A 16301-nucleotide genomic window follows, 5' to 3' on the forward strand; every position below is an offset into this window, starting at 1 on the left:
GGACAAGAAGCTCAACATGAGCTCTCAATGTGCACTTGCAGCCCAGAAGGCCAATAAGGTCCTGGGCTGCATCAAGAGAAGTGTGGCCAGCAGGTCGAGGGAGGTGATCCTCCCCCTCTACTCAGCCCTGGTGAGACCCCACCTGGAGTACTGTGTCCAGTTCTGGAGCCCCTATTACAAGAGGGATATGGACATGCTGGAACATGTCCAGAGAAGGGCCACAAGGATGATCAGAGGGCTGGAGCACCTCTCCCATGAGGACAGACTGAAAGAGTTGGGACTGTTCAGTCTGGAGAAAAGAAGGCTCCAATGTGACCTAATTGTGGCCTTCCAGTATCTGAAGGGGGCCACAGGTAGTGATAGGACTAGGGGGAATGGAATGAAGCTGGAGGTGGGGAGATTCAGGCTGGATGTGAGGAGGAAGTTCTTCACCGTAAGAGTGGTGAAGCCCTGGAAAGGGTTGTCCAGGGGGGTGGTTGAGGCCTCATCCCTGGAGGTGTTTAAGCCCAGGCTGGATGAGGCTCTGGCCAGCCTGATCTAGTGTGGGGTATGTGCCCATGGCAGGGGGGTTGGAACTAGACGATCCTTGTGGTGCCTTCCAACCCTGTCCGATTCTATGATTCTATGAATTAAGCCATGTTCATTTATTGACTTGGTGTACAGGAAATATGTATTGAAAAACTTTTCTAAAGTAAAGTGAAAGTGAATGAGGCAAGGTCAGAGCTTCCTTCTAAGACATCTTTCAGGACCTATTGCTCTCTATGTACATATGGAGGCACTTGACATCATATGCTGCTGATCATATCAGCCATAGTTTAGAAAGATTAGTGATAAATACCTTAGCAATAGCGACCAGTAGCCTACCTAGATTAGATCTGCAACAATAAAATGATCTTTTGATTTCACAGTCAGACTGAATGCACTGCTTTGGAAAAAAAAAAATCTTTTGGAAGCAGTTTCAGAATTCTGGAGTTCAGGAATTTGCTTTGTTTAATGTGAATGTTCTGAGCAGTGGGAAAGAAAATTCATTAGCTGCCTTCAAAATAAATCCAAGAAGAGAAGCAAAATTTACTCACATATTGGATTGCCATCAAAATATGATTTCTACCACAGGAAGCTAGGTTAAAATATATTTTACTTTCTTAACAGCCAAGTGCAATTCTCTTTAAAATCAGAGGTTAGGGAGTGTCATCTTAGGGAGTGTTTAGCTTTATGTTAAAATTACACTGTAACCATTAAATTGTTTCTTTACTTTGCATGTCCAAGATTTAAGTAAGATACACAAACACTATCTATATTACTTAAAAGGAGTAGCTTAATGGCTCCCCAAGATTTTTCATATGTGTTATATGTTATCACAAGATAGAAAAAGAGAGCAACAGGAGTCATCCTATACTTGCAGCTCAGAAAGCAAATCACATCCTGGGATGCATCAAGAGAAGCATAACCAGCAGGTTGAGGGAGGTGATTCTCCCCCTCTACTTGTGAGATCCCACCTGGAGTATTGCATCCAGTTCTGGAGTCCCTTTACAGGAAGGATCTGGATGTGCTGGAACATGTCCTGAGAAGGGCCATGAGGATGATCAGAGGGCTGGAGCACATCTCCTATGAGGATGGACTGAAGGAGTTGGGGCTATTCAGTCTGGAGAAGGCTGCAAGGAGACCTAATTGTGGCCTTTTGTTGGTGTTATTCCGAACCCATGGAGCTGGCAAGAAAGATACAGCACATAGCAATTCTTGGGTGCATCAGAAAAGATATTACTGACCACAGCTAGCTCTACATGTATGGTGGTGGGAAATGCATCTTAGTACTCCCTGCCACGATGAAATATGTTTCCCCTACTGAATCTGAGGAGACTGTGCATATTGGAGACTTCCTGGGGAAAATCTGCATGATATGAATGTTTGCTGCACTAGTAAATAGAAGGTGGAAAGATTCACATGCTGCTGCTCACTATAAGCCCCTTGTGCCACAGAAGATTAGCAGAGATGTCTCTCAGTCTCGAGGCAAGGAGTTGCACCTCGGAGATTACTCACCTGTATGCATAAAAGGCCTGAACTGCTAATGCTTTTTGCCCATACTTCTCATGAGTTCCTTTAAATCACCCTTTGCTTTGTTCCTCCAAGAAAATGACACACAGATCCATGTTGAGGTCTAATACTGATGATAAATGTTAGGTCTTCATAAATGTTGGGAATGTGAAGTTGAGTTATTCCTGCACCTTCTGAGTAGCAACAGTTAGAAAAGGAGAAAAATATCCACCAGCAAGACCACATTCCTTAGAGGAATCATCTCCCATTGCAGAACACAATAACCCCTTGCAAAATCAGCTAGATTTTTCCCAAACTGCATTTTGGATAAGTTTGTGTGTTGAGGAGCAAAGTCAAACGATTTCCAGCTGTCCTGCTTCAGCAGCTTGAACATTAAATAATTTGATGGCCCTATCAAAAGAGCATTCTGCTGAATTTAATTTTCATTATTATATTTTACATGATATGATTAAAAAAAAAAAAAAAGTGAAGGGAGGGTAAAAGCAGGTCAGTAAAGATTTTTGGATATATAGCCTAGAGTTTAGAGATTCATAGCAGTCATTTTTTTGGGTTTGGTTTGCTGGTTTTGTGGTTGCTTTTTGGGGGTTTTTGTCTGGCCTTTTACAATTTTATAAAGTGTTGGGGTTCTTCTTATTATTATTATTATTTTTTTTAATCCATTAATGATAGGAAACTAACAAATACAGAAGCCTCAGCATTGTCATACAATGAGCTCACCTAACAGCTCCAGAGCTTCGCTGTTCTAGCAGTCTTTCTCACACTTGAATCTGACAGCCTGACTGACATTGAGCTTTGGTGGGGGCTCTGTGGATCTAATTCCCTAGCTCTGCTCTCTTTACAGAAATTAGGAACTTGCAGTCATAGAATCAAAGAAAGCTAGAATATTTTGGGTTGGAGGGGACTTCAAAGATCATTTAGTTCCAATTCCCCAGCCATAGGCAGAGACACTTTCCATTAAACCAAGCTGCTTGTAGTTGCATCCAGCCTGTCCTTGAACGCTTGCAGGGATGGAGTAGCCACAGCTTTTCTAGGCAACCAGTTCCAGTGCTGAGCACCCTCACAAGGAAGAAGCTCTTCTTACATCTTGTCAAAATCTATCCTCTCTCAGTTTAAAACAATTTAGCCTCAGTTTAGGAAGGATGTTGACTTGCTGGAACATGTCCAGAGAAGGGCAACAAAGGTGGTGGGAGGTCTGGAGCACAAGGTTGGGGAGGGGTCTGGAGCACAGCCTCAGGAGAGGCTGAGGGAGCTGGGGTTGTTTAGCCTGGAGAAGAGGAGGCTCAGGGGAGACCTTATTGCCGTCTACAACTACCTGAAGGGAGGTTGTAGCCAGGTGGGGGTTGGTCTCTTCTCCCAGGCAACCAGCACCAGAACCAGAGGTCACAGTCTTACAGTGCTGGATGAGGTTTAGGCTGGATGTTAGGAAGACATTCTTCACAGAAAGAGTGATTTGCCATTGGAATGGGCTGCCTGTGGAGGTGGTGGAATCACCATCAGTGGAAGTGTTTGAAGAGAGCCTGGAAGAGGCACTTAGTGCCATGGTTTAATTGGTTAGATGGCGTTGGGTGATAGGTTGGACTTGATGATCTGAAAGATCTTTTCCAACCTGGTTAATTCTGTGTTCTGTAATTACCCCTTGTCCTATTACTACGTGTCTTTGTAAAAGGTCCCTCCCCATCTTTCCTATGAGCCCCTTTAAATACTGGATGGCTGCTATAAGGTCTCCCTGGAGCCTTCTTCTCTCCAGGCTGAACAGGGCCAACTCTTTCAGCCTGTCCTCACAGGAGAGGTGTTCCAGCCCTGTGGGAGGCAATAATGCAATCTCTGAGCCAAAGTAATATTTCTTTTAATAGCAGGGAGCTTTTAAGTCAGATCTGATCATCAAATATCACTGTGAGTCAGAAAGTGAAGACAGACAGATGAAAAGATAGATCACCAGAGCTACTTCAATAGCTTTTTGAAATACCTAAAGCAAAAGGAGTCATGTTTGCACCTGCTATGGGAGATATTGTGCTCAGTCATGTACCTGCTCTCTACCCATGGTATTTGGATATATTGTCAGGGCCATCCTCAATATCAATACAGGCTGGGGGATGATGTGATACAGAACAGCCCTGCAGAAAAGGAACTGGGGGCACTAGTGGACAAAAAGCTGGATATGAGTCAACAATGTGCACTTGCAGGCCAGAAGGCGAATTGCATCCTGGGCTGCATCAAAAGAAGAATGATCAGCAAATCCAGAGAGGTGATTCTGCTCTGGTAAGACCTCACCTGGAGTACTGTGTCCAGCTCGGGGGCCCTCTACACAAGGAGGACATGGGCCTGATGGAGTGTGTCCAGAGGAGTTTTTTTTCTTCTTAAGAACTATTTTTTCCCTTGACTGAGTCCTTTTAATAGTAACATCAAAAAATGTATTGATTTTTCCCATGGAAGTGACTGACTCATTTTTAGCTCTACAAATTGTCATGCCAATGAATACATATACCAAATAGCCCTCTCTTATGTATGTTAGATAACTGGGATCAGTGTTGTTTAGCAACAGTCATCCAACAGAACTACTGCACCAGGAAGAAAAAGCATTCCAGCACTGGTAGCTAAAGGGTAGCTTAGCTCAAGTAATAAATATGCAGTAAGACATGGAAGACATGTAAGGCTGAAAAGAATGATTTGTGCTACCACAAGCGTATTTCAGTCAGCTGTCCTCAGTGTTGACATTTGAAGACCTCTCACATCCTAACTGCATCTCAGGATTAGCTCTTTCATGTATGGACTAGGTCAATATTTTCTTGGTGAGTATCTGGAGAAGCTTGTGAAATCACCCATTACTTAAGGTAAGTAGCTAGATCATGTGGCCTGCATGCCAAGATAGCAATTTTCATAGAATCATAGAATCAATAAGGTTGGAAAAGACCTCAGAGATCATCAAGTCCAACCTGTCACCACATAACTCATGACTACTAAACCATGGCTCCAAGTGCCACGTCCAATCCCCTCTTGAACACCTCCAGGGATGGTGACTCCACCACCTCCCTGGGCAGGACATTCCAATGCCTAACAACTCTCTCTGTGAAGAACTTTCTCCTTACCTCGAATCTAAACTTCCCCTGGCACTGTTGAACTAAGAATCATATACAGCCAAGTGCAACACTGAATTAATGCTATGCATTGAGCATTTCCAAAGGTGCCATAGATAAACATCTTCATGAAACACATGTAGAATATTTGCAAAACATTGTGCCAACAAGCACTGAAGAATTAATTTTTCAGGTTGCAAAGGCACTGTGTAATCAATCTCAAACCATGAGGGAATGATATCCATTTTTCTGAGGGTGAAGGTATTTCTTTTTCACAGATGGAATAAGATGGGACAGAGTATAGATGGTGCTAAAAGATACTGTAAAGAGATATTCTCTTTCCATTGCTGGTATTTTGACTTTTTTCCTATGATGAGGTTATTTAGAGGCAGTCTTTTTGAACGAATCTCCTTGCTTTTGTGAATGCTGTACACAGGCCAGGAGGAAACTTGGAAGCCTACTAGAGCTTCACATCTTGAGGTAAGTATCACATAAACTGCTTATAGGCTGCTTGCTCTGAGAAGCGAGTCTGGCATAGTGTCTTCGACTAGCCCATTTCAGCACTTGTTTTATAGCTCCCAAATTGGAAGTCTGACATAAAGAGCCTCAAATTAATAAAATAAAATAAAAAGCAATGAAAACACCTGCTCACATGAGTCATTTGAGATTCTTAAACCCTATTCTGTTTAGAGAGAAAAGGTGACTGAAAAACCCAACACTCCTTGCCCTGCCATGTCCAAGTCTCCCGGAGGCAGCAGTTGCAAGCCTTTCACCTGATGTTGGCATGGGGTGATTCATACATAGATTTGAAAACAGGTTGATGTGGTAGGTGCTGCATTCTTCCTTTATAAGTAGAGGTGGAATAGCTTGCCAGTGATATCTGAGCAAGACCGTCATACTGTCACTAGTACCTGTGCAAAGACTCCAGATCAGCATTCCCATGATAGATTTATATATCTCCTGATGCCTTGATTTCTATTGAAATCTTGATCTCCTAATCATCCACTGCCACTGCACTGAATGTCATGTATTTCAAGCCTCTCAGTTATTCTTCTCTCTCTCTTTTCCCCCTACATTTTAAAAAGCATGCCATTTCTGGAGGACATTAAGATTGACAGCCTGACACCATTCTCCAGTACATAACCTGACATATTGAAAATGCACAATGTCATCACGTCACGCAGAGAAGAACCTGCTAAAACAGGACTCAGCCATTTCCTTCCTTCTCTCACTGCTTGCACTTTTCCCCTTGAGTCATGATAAGTTCCACATTATGAACCTACAAGGTCAGTAATAGGAAAGTTCTTGAGCATTTCACAGAATCACCAAGGTTGGAAGAGACCTCAAAGATCATCAAGTCCAACCTGTTGCCACAGACCTCATGACTAAACCATGGCACCAAGTGCCATGTCCAATCCCCTCTTGAACACCTCCATGAATGGTGACTCCACCACCTCCCTGGGCAGCCCATTTTAATGGCAAACAACTCTCTTTGTGAAGAACTTTCTCCTCACCTCCAGCCTAAACCTCCCCTGGTGCAGCTTGAGACTGTGTCCTCTTGTTCTGGTGCTGGTTGCTTGGGAGAAGAGACCAACCCCTCCTGGCCACAACCACCCTTCAGGTAGTTGTAGACAGCAATAAGGTCTCCCCTGAGCCTCCTCTTCTCCAGGATACACAATCCCAGCTCCCTCAGCCTCTCCTTGTAGAGCTTGTGCTCGAGGCCTCTCCCCAGCTTTGTTGCCCTTCTCTGGACACGTTCAAATGTCTCATTAAGTTACAGTAACGGGGTAATATATTTTCCTTTTCCTCTTTTTTATTTTTTATTTTTAAACCATGCTGTTATAATCACTTGATTAAGGTAACAGTGGGACACTTAAAAAGAACAGAGCTTGCTTGGTATACACCATCTTGGAAAATTCCCTTTTCCCTCAAACTAACAGGTCATATTGGATGTCATTAATTCAGCTAAGTAGCTCTAGGGCATTCTTGAACTTCAACCCAGAGCACAAGGGAGCATAGGCAGGCTGCCAGGTAGTAACTCCAGAGAAAGAAGGGGGGGGGGGGGGGGGAGGAGAAGAAGAAAGTGGCAAGGAAAGAAAAAATTGGCCTCAGTTACAGGCAATGATTGTGATCTAACTGAAGAGGGGCTGCCCATGTGTGTTAAGGACAGTAAGGAGAGAGAGAAGGGCTTTTTAAAAATAAATTATGCTAGAGAAATGCCTCTCGATTCCTCACTGACCAAATCCATTATGCCAGGCTGCAAGCTTGCAAACATGTCTCAGAGGCTGAAATGTACAATTTCTGGAGTCTAACTCCACCCTCTTGCAGAGACAGGATTTAACCTCAGCAAGCAAAATGCTAACATTCATCCTCAAGCACGGTATTTACAAACAAAAATCATGCAGAGACCACATCTATCCTCCATTGCCTGACCAATAATCACAGAAACTCTTGAAATGTTGGTTTCAGTTAGTTCTGGCAGCTGATGATTGCCAAACCATTCTCAAAGAGCCTACTCAGGGGAACAGTTCGGCTTTCAAAAGTCCTAACAATTGCATACTTCTGTGATGACTTCAGGGAAGTGCTAGTACTCCTTTCCCCAGACAGCCATTGCCCAGTCATGATTGTGCTGAAATGGTGCAAATGTGCAAAATGGTGAATACAAATGGACATGCAAAATGACAGAGATTAAATATATGCCAGTCACTATACTTTGCTTAATGACAGCTAAGTGTGTTAAGGACATCATGAATGAATCTCTCCTTCTGAAAAAAACAAAACAACAAAACCAACCAAACAAAAAACCCACAAACAACCCACCAAAAAAACCCAAACCAAAAACCCAAACCACACACGTGTCTACCACTTGATGGTGGTAAATGGTAACAAAACCCAACACAGGAGGTAACAAAGAGTATTTTCCCATTTCTGCAACTGCTCTGCTGGGAGAGTTTTAAATGGGGCCAGAGATTCATTTCTGACCTGGTTTTAAGATTGGCTATAATTCTTCAACCTCATTAGTCTGTGAACAGATTTAATCTTTTCTGAAATCAGCTTTACAGATGGAAAGATTTAATCTACTAGAACAACAAATCACCTCAAAGAAGACTTATCCAGGTTCCTAAAGCCAAAGCAGTCTCAGAACTAATATATGCCAGTTATGCTAACAGGTTTCTCAGTGTTTAATTTAATCAGCATGGATTGTTCAAACAGGCCTGGATTTCTAATGAAGCCACTAAAATACAAATTCCTTGCAAAACAAACAAACAGGGAAATTAAACTCCCCAGAGAAGAAGCAAAAATGTTTATTGCCATCACTGTTAGCACCTGGACACTTAACAGAAGGTGATCTCTAGCTGCAGAAAGTCTGTCTCATAATTGTTTCCTGGATTCACAGGATGGTATTGATTGGGAAAAACAAACCAAAACCAACTGCAGACTGTGCAAATCTAATAACCCCTGAATTCTGTTGTTACATGATTTATTCCCCCTTCACCTCTATGCAAAAGAATTTTGCCCTGTATTTATTTTAAATGCATCTGGATGTGTCCCATCTGTGTGCTCTCTTTTGGGAATGCATCTTGTGAATTGTTATATTTGAACCACGATAAGGGAAATTCTACATGCATGATCATTCTCTTAGATCTTTATAGAACCAGACCCCGAGACAAATGGTGTATTAAACCTTACAGAAGAAGGGAAGCAAAACACAAAGGGAATGTGAGTCTTTTGGAAATTAAATGGGAATGAGACTGACAATAGCAGTAGCAGCAGTCTACCTACATTATTTATTTTTACCACCACTAAATTCACTTTTTATTTTTCTTTTCTTATTTTGAAATCACACATTATTTACCACAACAAAGAATACCACATCAAGCATTCCTTTCTATTCCCTCCCTGTAACAAAGAAGACCAAAACATCATGCCAGATTTCAGCTAGGATCTTTAAAGCCTCTTGCAGCAAAGTGAAGTGTCTTTGAATTATCCTTATCCCTTGAATCCATCACACCAACAAGACACATTGACTGCCTTCTCCAGAGAATATAACAATGCCACAGTCCCCTACAGCCCTGCTGACCACTAATCACAAATATCTCTGAATATATTTCTTCCACCTGTCAAGTCCATTCATTTTAGAGAAATATAGCCCTTCTGTTTGCTGCAGTGGTCACTGCAGTCCAAAGATGGGATTTGACTTGATATGAACATATCAAAGTTGTATACATATTTCCAGCCATTATAATATCAGCAGGTCTGTAAGCTCTACTTTCTTTTCCCCATAAGTCAACCTCACAGGTGAACATATTCCTCTATGAAAGGAGGACACTATGGCAAGAGGAAAAACTGGGAAGTATGTTCACCTCCAGACATTGATAGTGCTTTCCTATTGCGTAAATTCAGCCTTGGTCTCATATACAACAAGAAACACAGGATCCCTTTTTTATTACCACTTTAAATTTTAGCAAAATGAAGACAGAACATTTACTTCTTACATCTTTAGCCATATATTAATGTGTAATGTCACCATCTTGGACAAGGTATAGATAAAGCTCCAGTATTAAAAGCTGCAAGTTATCATCTGGATTTCCAGCAAAGAACACAGACTAGAAAGTAGCCTGTACCATACACACAAAATCATAGAATCAGCCAGGTTGGAAAAGACCTAAAAGATCATCAAGTCCAACCTATTACCTAATACTTAACACCTCATGACAACTAAACCATGGCTTCAAGTGCCACATCCAATCCTTTTTTGAACACCTCCAGCGATGGTGACTCCACCACCTCCCTGGGCAGCACATTCCAATGGCCAATCATTCTATCTGTGAAGAACTTTCTGTTCATATCAAGACTAAACTTCCCCTGGTGCAGCTTGAGACTGGGACCTCTTGTTTTGTCACTGGTTGCCTGGGAGAAGAGACCAACCCCCACCTGTCTTTCTTGAGCAGTATTTTAATACAGCTCAGGCTGTAATTTAATTAAAAGAATATAGCTACAAGTCTCCCAGAGCAAAAAAAAATGTATTCACTGTTGCCACAAGGCACAATGTAATCTACATGTGAGATGCCACTCTGCAAGTACTTTATTTACAAGTGAATTGCCAATAAACTCCATTCCAGTCTGTATATTACAGTTATAGGATTTTGTAGGACCAATATGAAAAGATACAAATGTGATGAGGTTTCCTCATGCAGGTTTTTACCTAAAATCTCTCAAGATGATCCACACTGCTACAAACATGAACATCTGTGCTGTCTTTGAAGCAAAGCTAATCATCACCCCATACTGGCAGAGCTTTTGAGCCACGAAGGGATCACTACTGTCACCACACCTCTCCATACTCTTTGTCAAAATAACAAGGAATAGAGACATCACCCAGCACCAGGTGTCCTAAACTCAGATCTTAGAAGTAGAACTAATGAATGACAGGCTGACAAACAGCAACAAGAATAATAAACTCATAGACAAAACTGGATTACACTAATTCAAATAAATTTTAGTACAGGAGACTTCAGTGATATCCTGAGAATTTTCAGGTTAAATACAGAAATATCACTGCAATCTCTGCTGCCTAGTATTTCTTTTTCCTTACTCTGTGTTATTGAAGCTTTTGCAATGTATTTTCCTACATTGTTATTTATAAAAATGCTTGAATTATATGACTAAATTTGCCACAATCTAGTAAACTTTTTTATTACCTTTTTGAATTGGAGGCTTTTTGGCTTTTGTTGTAGTTTTTTTTCCCCCTCAAAAAATAATTCCTTGAAATATGTGATTAAAGACATTAACATTGTCCTCTTTAAAAATAAAAACATTTACTGAAGTGTTTTGAGCTTGCTTGACCTGTAGAAAATTAAACTGAAAAGAAGCACTATCCTCTCATCCACTTCATACTAGGTAGAGACAAATTAAAAGAGACTTTGAATACATTATCAGATTTTAAAACTCATATCTTTAAGCCACTTTGTGATAGAAGCTCTTCCATCATCCAGAAGATTTGTGATTTGCAATATTAAAGTGCTACAGCTGCAATCCCAGAATTAATTCATATCTTTGCCCCTTTTAGATGATTTGTGACCTGAAGGTTGCCAGTAACAAATGCAATATGCATTGGGGAGCAGGTAGTGGATGAAACTGTGCATGTGGAATGGAATTCCCCTTTTGTTCTGCTGTTCAGTCACTGCCTATCAACCTGTCTTTTGGCAACCTAATCATGTGTATTAAGGTTAAATACATGCTATGAAAGGTGAAGAACTTCCAGGGATCAGTTCTAGTGCTAACCTATACCAAATGCAGAGCCAGCTGAATCAGTTAGGTGTGACTGCTGTTCAGGATTTTCTGAGCTGACTGTTTCCACACCATCTTCTCTTTGTATTTTGTCAAAGCTGTTGTATACAAATCATTCAGACAGATCTAGTGGTTAAATTTTCAAATTACTTATTGATTCCTGTACAAGGAAGGGGATACAAATGACAGATAATATAAAACTAAAAATATCTCTTCCACTTATAAAATGATCCGGATTCATTTTACTGGATAAACAGAGAATAATAAGTGGTATCCTTTGATTGAGGCTTGAGAAAAGTGTTGCAGTGTACTTCTACTTGAGAATGTCAAAACTCAAGGCATTTGTCTTGGGTTGAGTTGAATCTGCTGCTGACACTCAATACCATGCTATCGTCATGCCACCTTCAAAGTGAAAATGCTGGCTGGAGCAGTGTCATGTGTCAGATTTTAACATGAGAGGCCTCCTGTTCCCATTGATGCTTTTGGTTTCTGAGGTTTGGGCTGTTGGTCTTTTCCACCAGGCTGGCTTGTGCAAGCTTGGATGGGGGAATGGTTTTGTTGTTGGCCTGTGCTGCTACTGCTGCATTTTGCTGCGCTTTTCTTCAAATAGGCTAAGATAATTGTGCAGTAAACTTTTCATCTCAGCCCAAAGGTTTTTTTCATGTTACTTTTTCTCCCACCTGTGTGTGAGGGGGCACTTGTGAGAATGGACTGTGCTAACCAAGGCCAGCATTTCAGCTAACCATGGTGTTTAGTTTTCAGAAAGGCCACTTGCTTCCAAGGCTCTCAAACTACACTAAGAATATGCAGGTCAAAGCAAGTTCTTCTTGAATTTGAAATTTGACATAAGAGCTGCTGTGCCTTTTTTTGCAGGAGAATAGAATAAACCAGGTTGGGAAAGACCTTTGAGATTTTGTTTGTTCTTCCCTCCCATTCCCCAGGAAAAGCATTGCTTTCTGTAAGAATTGTAAATCTTCAGCTTCCCTCCAAAATTATGTGTCAGCTCATCACATTTAGAGATGCAGCAACCAAAATATATAAGCACAAACCCTCAGCAGTACTGTCAACAAAAAGACTTTTCATAGGAAAACAGTACAGACATTTCATTGCCACATGAAATCCACCCTATATCCATCACAATCATGCCTCATCATGTCTAATATTACTCTCTGATCAAATAGGTTCAAAGCTTAGATAACCATTATCAAAAAATCTTGTTGCTTCATTGATTCATTCGGTTCCATTCATTAGCACAAATAACTGAACTTCCAAAAACTATGCCACAGACATTTGTGGCACCCTGGTGCCACCCTTCAAGCCAACTTTTTCATATTCAGTGATGGGAATAAAATTTTCAAATCTATAACCATGCTTTTCAGAGGTAGTAGAGCCAATAACATAAAAAACATTTCATGATGGAAAGCACTAAATGCAATGAATACTTTTTAGCCCATAATGAGAGCCATTTACATCTACACAAGTAGCAGCTGGAGAATCAAAGATACTACTAATTAATCATGGAATTGAGTAAGCTTTTGCTTTCAGTCCAGAGAAGAGCAATGAGGCTGGTGAGGGGCTTGGTGGGCACGTCATATGAACTAGGATTGTTTAAACTGGAGAATCACAGACTCACAGAATGTTATGGATTGGAAGGGACCTCCAGACATCATCAAGTATAAGCTCCCTGACAAGCAGGATCACCTACGACAAGCCACACAGAAATGCATCCAGACAGGTTTTGAAAGTCCCCAGAGAAGGAGACTCCACAGCCTCCTCATGCAGCCTGGCCCAGTGCTCTGTCACCATCACCATAAAGAAGTGTCTCCTTGTGTTGAGGTGAAACCTCCTGTGTTCTAGCTTGCACCCATTGTTCTTTGTCCTATCACTGGATACCACCAACATGAGACCATCACTTTCATCCTGACACCCACCCCTCAGATATTTATAGATATTGATAAGATCCCCTCTCAGCCTTGTCTTCTCAAGACTAAACAGCTCCCCTTCTCTGTCTTTCTTCACAAGAAAGATGTTCATGTTCTGCAATCACCCTTGTAGCTCTTTGTTGGACTCTCCATCAGATCTTTTCCAGAGAAGGCTATGGGGAGATCTTATTGCTCTCTAAAACTACCTGAAAGGAGTTTGTAGTAAGGCTGGTGCTGGTCTCTTCTCCCATGTAACTAGAGATATGGCAAGAGGAAATGGGCTTAAGCTGTGCCAGAGGGAGATAAGATTGGATATCAGAAAAGATTTCTTTACTGAGAGTGGTGAGGGATTGGAACAGGCTGCCCACAGAGCAGTGGAGTCACTACCCCTGGAGGTGTTCAAGAAGATACGGCATTTTAGAGTGACTGGCCATTGGAATGGGCTGCCCAGGGAGGTGGTGGAGTCACCATCACTGGAGGTGTTTAAGAAGACACTGGATGAGGCACTTGGTGCCATGTTTTAGTTGATTAGATAGTGCTGGGTGATGAGTTGGACTTGATGATCTCAAAGGTCTTTTCCGACCTGGTTATTTACATTCTATTCTATTCATGATACAGTTTAGTGGTCATGGTACTTGGATTAGGGTTGGATTTGATAATCTTAAATTACTTTTCCAGTTGGTTGTGTGGGTGGGCTGAAATGCATAGTTCAGGTAATGTCTCTGAAAAGGGTTGGATAATAAGGAGCTGTGAGGAAGAGCGTTACAGGGAGGATGCTTCATGTGGCACAGAGCTCACTAGAGTCACACAAAGGGAGATTTCTGCAACAAGGAAATTGTCTACCAATATTTTTCGACACTTACTGAACTCAGGTTAATAACAAAAGAAATATCTAATAGCTATTTGACTGATATCACCAGTATTTCCACTTAAGAGAAATAGGCCTGTAAGCTCTAAATATTAGTCAACTCATAGCAAAGGGAAATCATCTCTTCTTTTAAAAAGAAATTAGAAATAAAATGTAACAGCATTCAGCATTCCTGCTATCATCTTGTAAAGCCTGTGAGTCAGTCCACACAGTAAAAGAGAACATAGCTTTTTAATACTTCTAAATTTTTTCACTCTTTGCTATTCCCTACTGTTCCCCACTGTTTTAAAAGCTATCTTGAGACCATGACGCTCAAAGAGAGCATTATGCCTTTCCATTTCTGCCTGCTCCCCACCCCAAGTAAAGGAACTTAAAATTAATTTCAAGCCAAGTTTTGCTATTAAAAAAAAAAAAAAAGTTATTAAATAATTATCTACAAGATACACTTTTGGACTGCTAGTAAATTTCAACATGTTCTGTATAATAAAGTCATAGTTAATTAATTAGCAATAAATGTAGCTTGTGTTTTTACAAGCAAGTGAAAGTGCAACGTGAGTAAGGTGACTCATGAATGTTCAATATAAAACCCTTCATACCATGGGAGATGATTTGGAAGATTAAAGCTGGGACAGACAAACTTTTAATTTCCTGCCACCCACTTTGATTAAATGTACATTGAAAACCAGAAAAGAGGTGTCTATTTTCATGCAGATAGTTCCTTAAGCTTAGCTGCATGAAGCAGGTGTTTCAGGTCTGATGTTGCCCCTCTGCAATGGGACAAAATGTATGATAAAACAACAAAACCAAAACAAAACCAATGAAACAAGCAAGCAAGCAAACCCCCAGACACACAAAATCGCAAGGAACCAGACCTGGAAGTTCTTATATGTTAAAGAGGGTCACAACTACTTTTCCTTGAGATCACCTGAATTTTGGCTTGTTTCTATTTCCCTTTTTGGGGCTCTGGGGTTCCATGTTCCAGTAGATCAACAGATCCACTAAGCAGCCACACAGAGACAGGAACAGTTCTGTCAGAGCATGTGTTCATGAAGCTGCAATTGACCAGAGCAGAGCCCTGGTTGCATCTCTTCCTCCTCACTAGCTTCCAAATGTACCAGCATCACACGACGTGTCCAAGTAGCACACTGCAGACACTTCAGAGGAGGAGTCTCTTGTCCTGACCTTTCATTATGTATTTAGACTTCAGTTCTTTCAGGCTTGTTTGATCATTCCCTTGCAGGTCTCTGGAAAATGTGGTTCCAAAAAGCACAAGTCTCAGCTGGCGTTACCCTAATGGCTAGATAGTCATGCAAAACTAAAAGCACTTCTACAGTTCTCGCAGTAGTGTGAGCAGAGCAGTTAGCAAATGCTCACCCTGTTTTTCACTGCTCTCATATTTTGCCTCACGTGAAAGGTAGGACAAAATATGAATTTTATCTTCATGTACTAGGTAACTGTCCAGAGAACAAACATTCAAATTCTGCTAAATTACATTGTCTCTGAAGAAAAATGTGCTTCACAGTCTAACACCACATGAAAGAGGACTCTCCAATTCAATTATCAGGTATTCCAACCTCTTTAAAACACTGCTCAGCACAGCAAGAAAGCTCAAAGTACAAAACCTCCGAAGCCCTTCACACATTCCAAACACAAATCCTGGAAGACTGCTTAAAGAAGCTAATTTGAAGGTGATGATGACAAAGATGAAATTAACTGTTATCATTCAAATAGACTAAAAATTTACATTTCAGACTGAGTAAACTGTCAGAAAAGCTTACTGTTGAGGGGAACAAGCAGCAACACTGCATTCAGTGTATGTTTCCTCTTATACAGAAAGTATCGCTTTAACAATGACATAAAATGGCACCCAGGCTGTTATCTGCTGAGGAATCAGTAATCTCTGTGTTTCATTTGGAGGATTTCCATTGTAATGCCCGCCTAAGCTTGGATTATCGTTGCTGTTAAACTATCAGACAGCAAATGAAGTTCTGATCAGCATATACTATGCTTTTATCTCAGAGGAATACCAATGAACAAGTAACTGCAGAGCTACTGTCATACAAAATCCTGTGGCAACATGATTCTGAAGACTAA

The sequence above is a fragment of the Melanerpes formicivorus genome, unplaced genomic scaffold, assembly GCF_026170545.1.
Source record: "Melanerpes formicivorus ecotype bairdi unplaced genomic scaffold, bMelFor1.0.p_v2 SCAF_6, whole genome shotgun sequence".
Taxonomy (NCBI): Eukaryota; Metazoa; Chordata; class Aves; order Piciformes; family Picidae; genus Melanerpes; species Melanerpes formicivorus.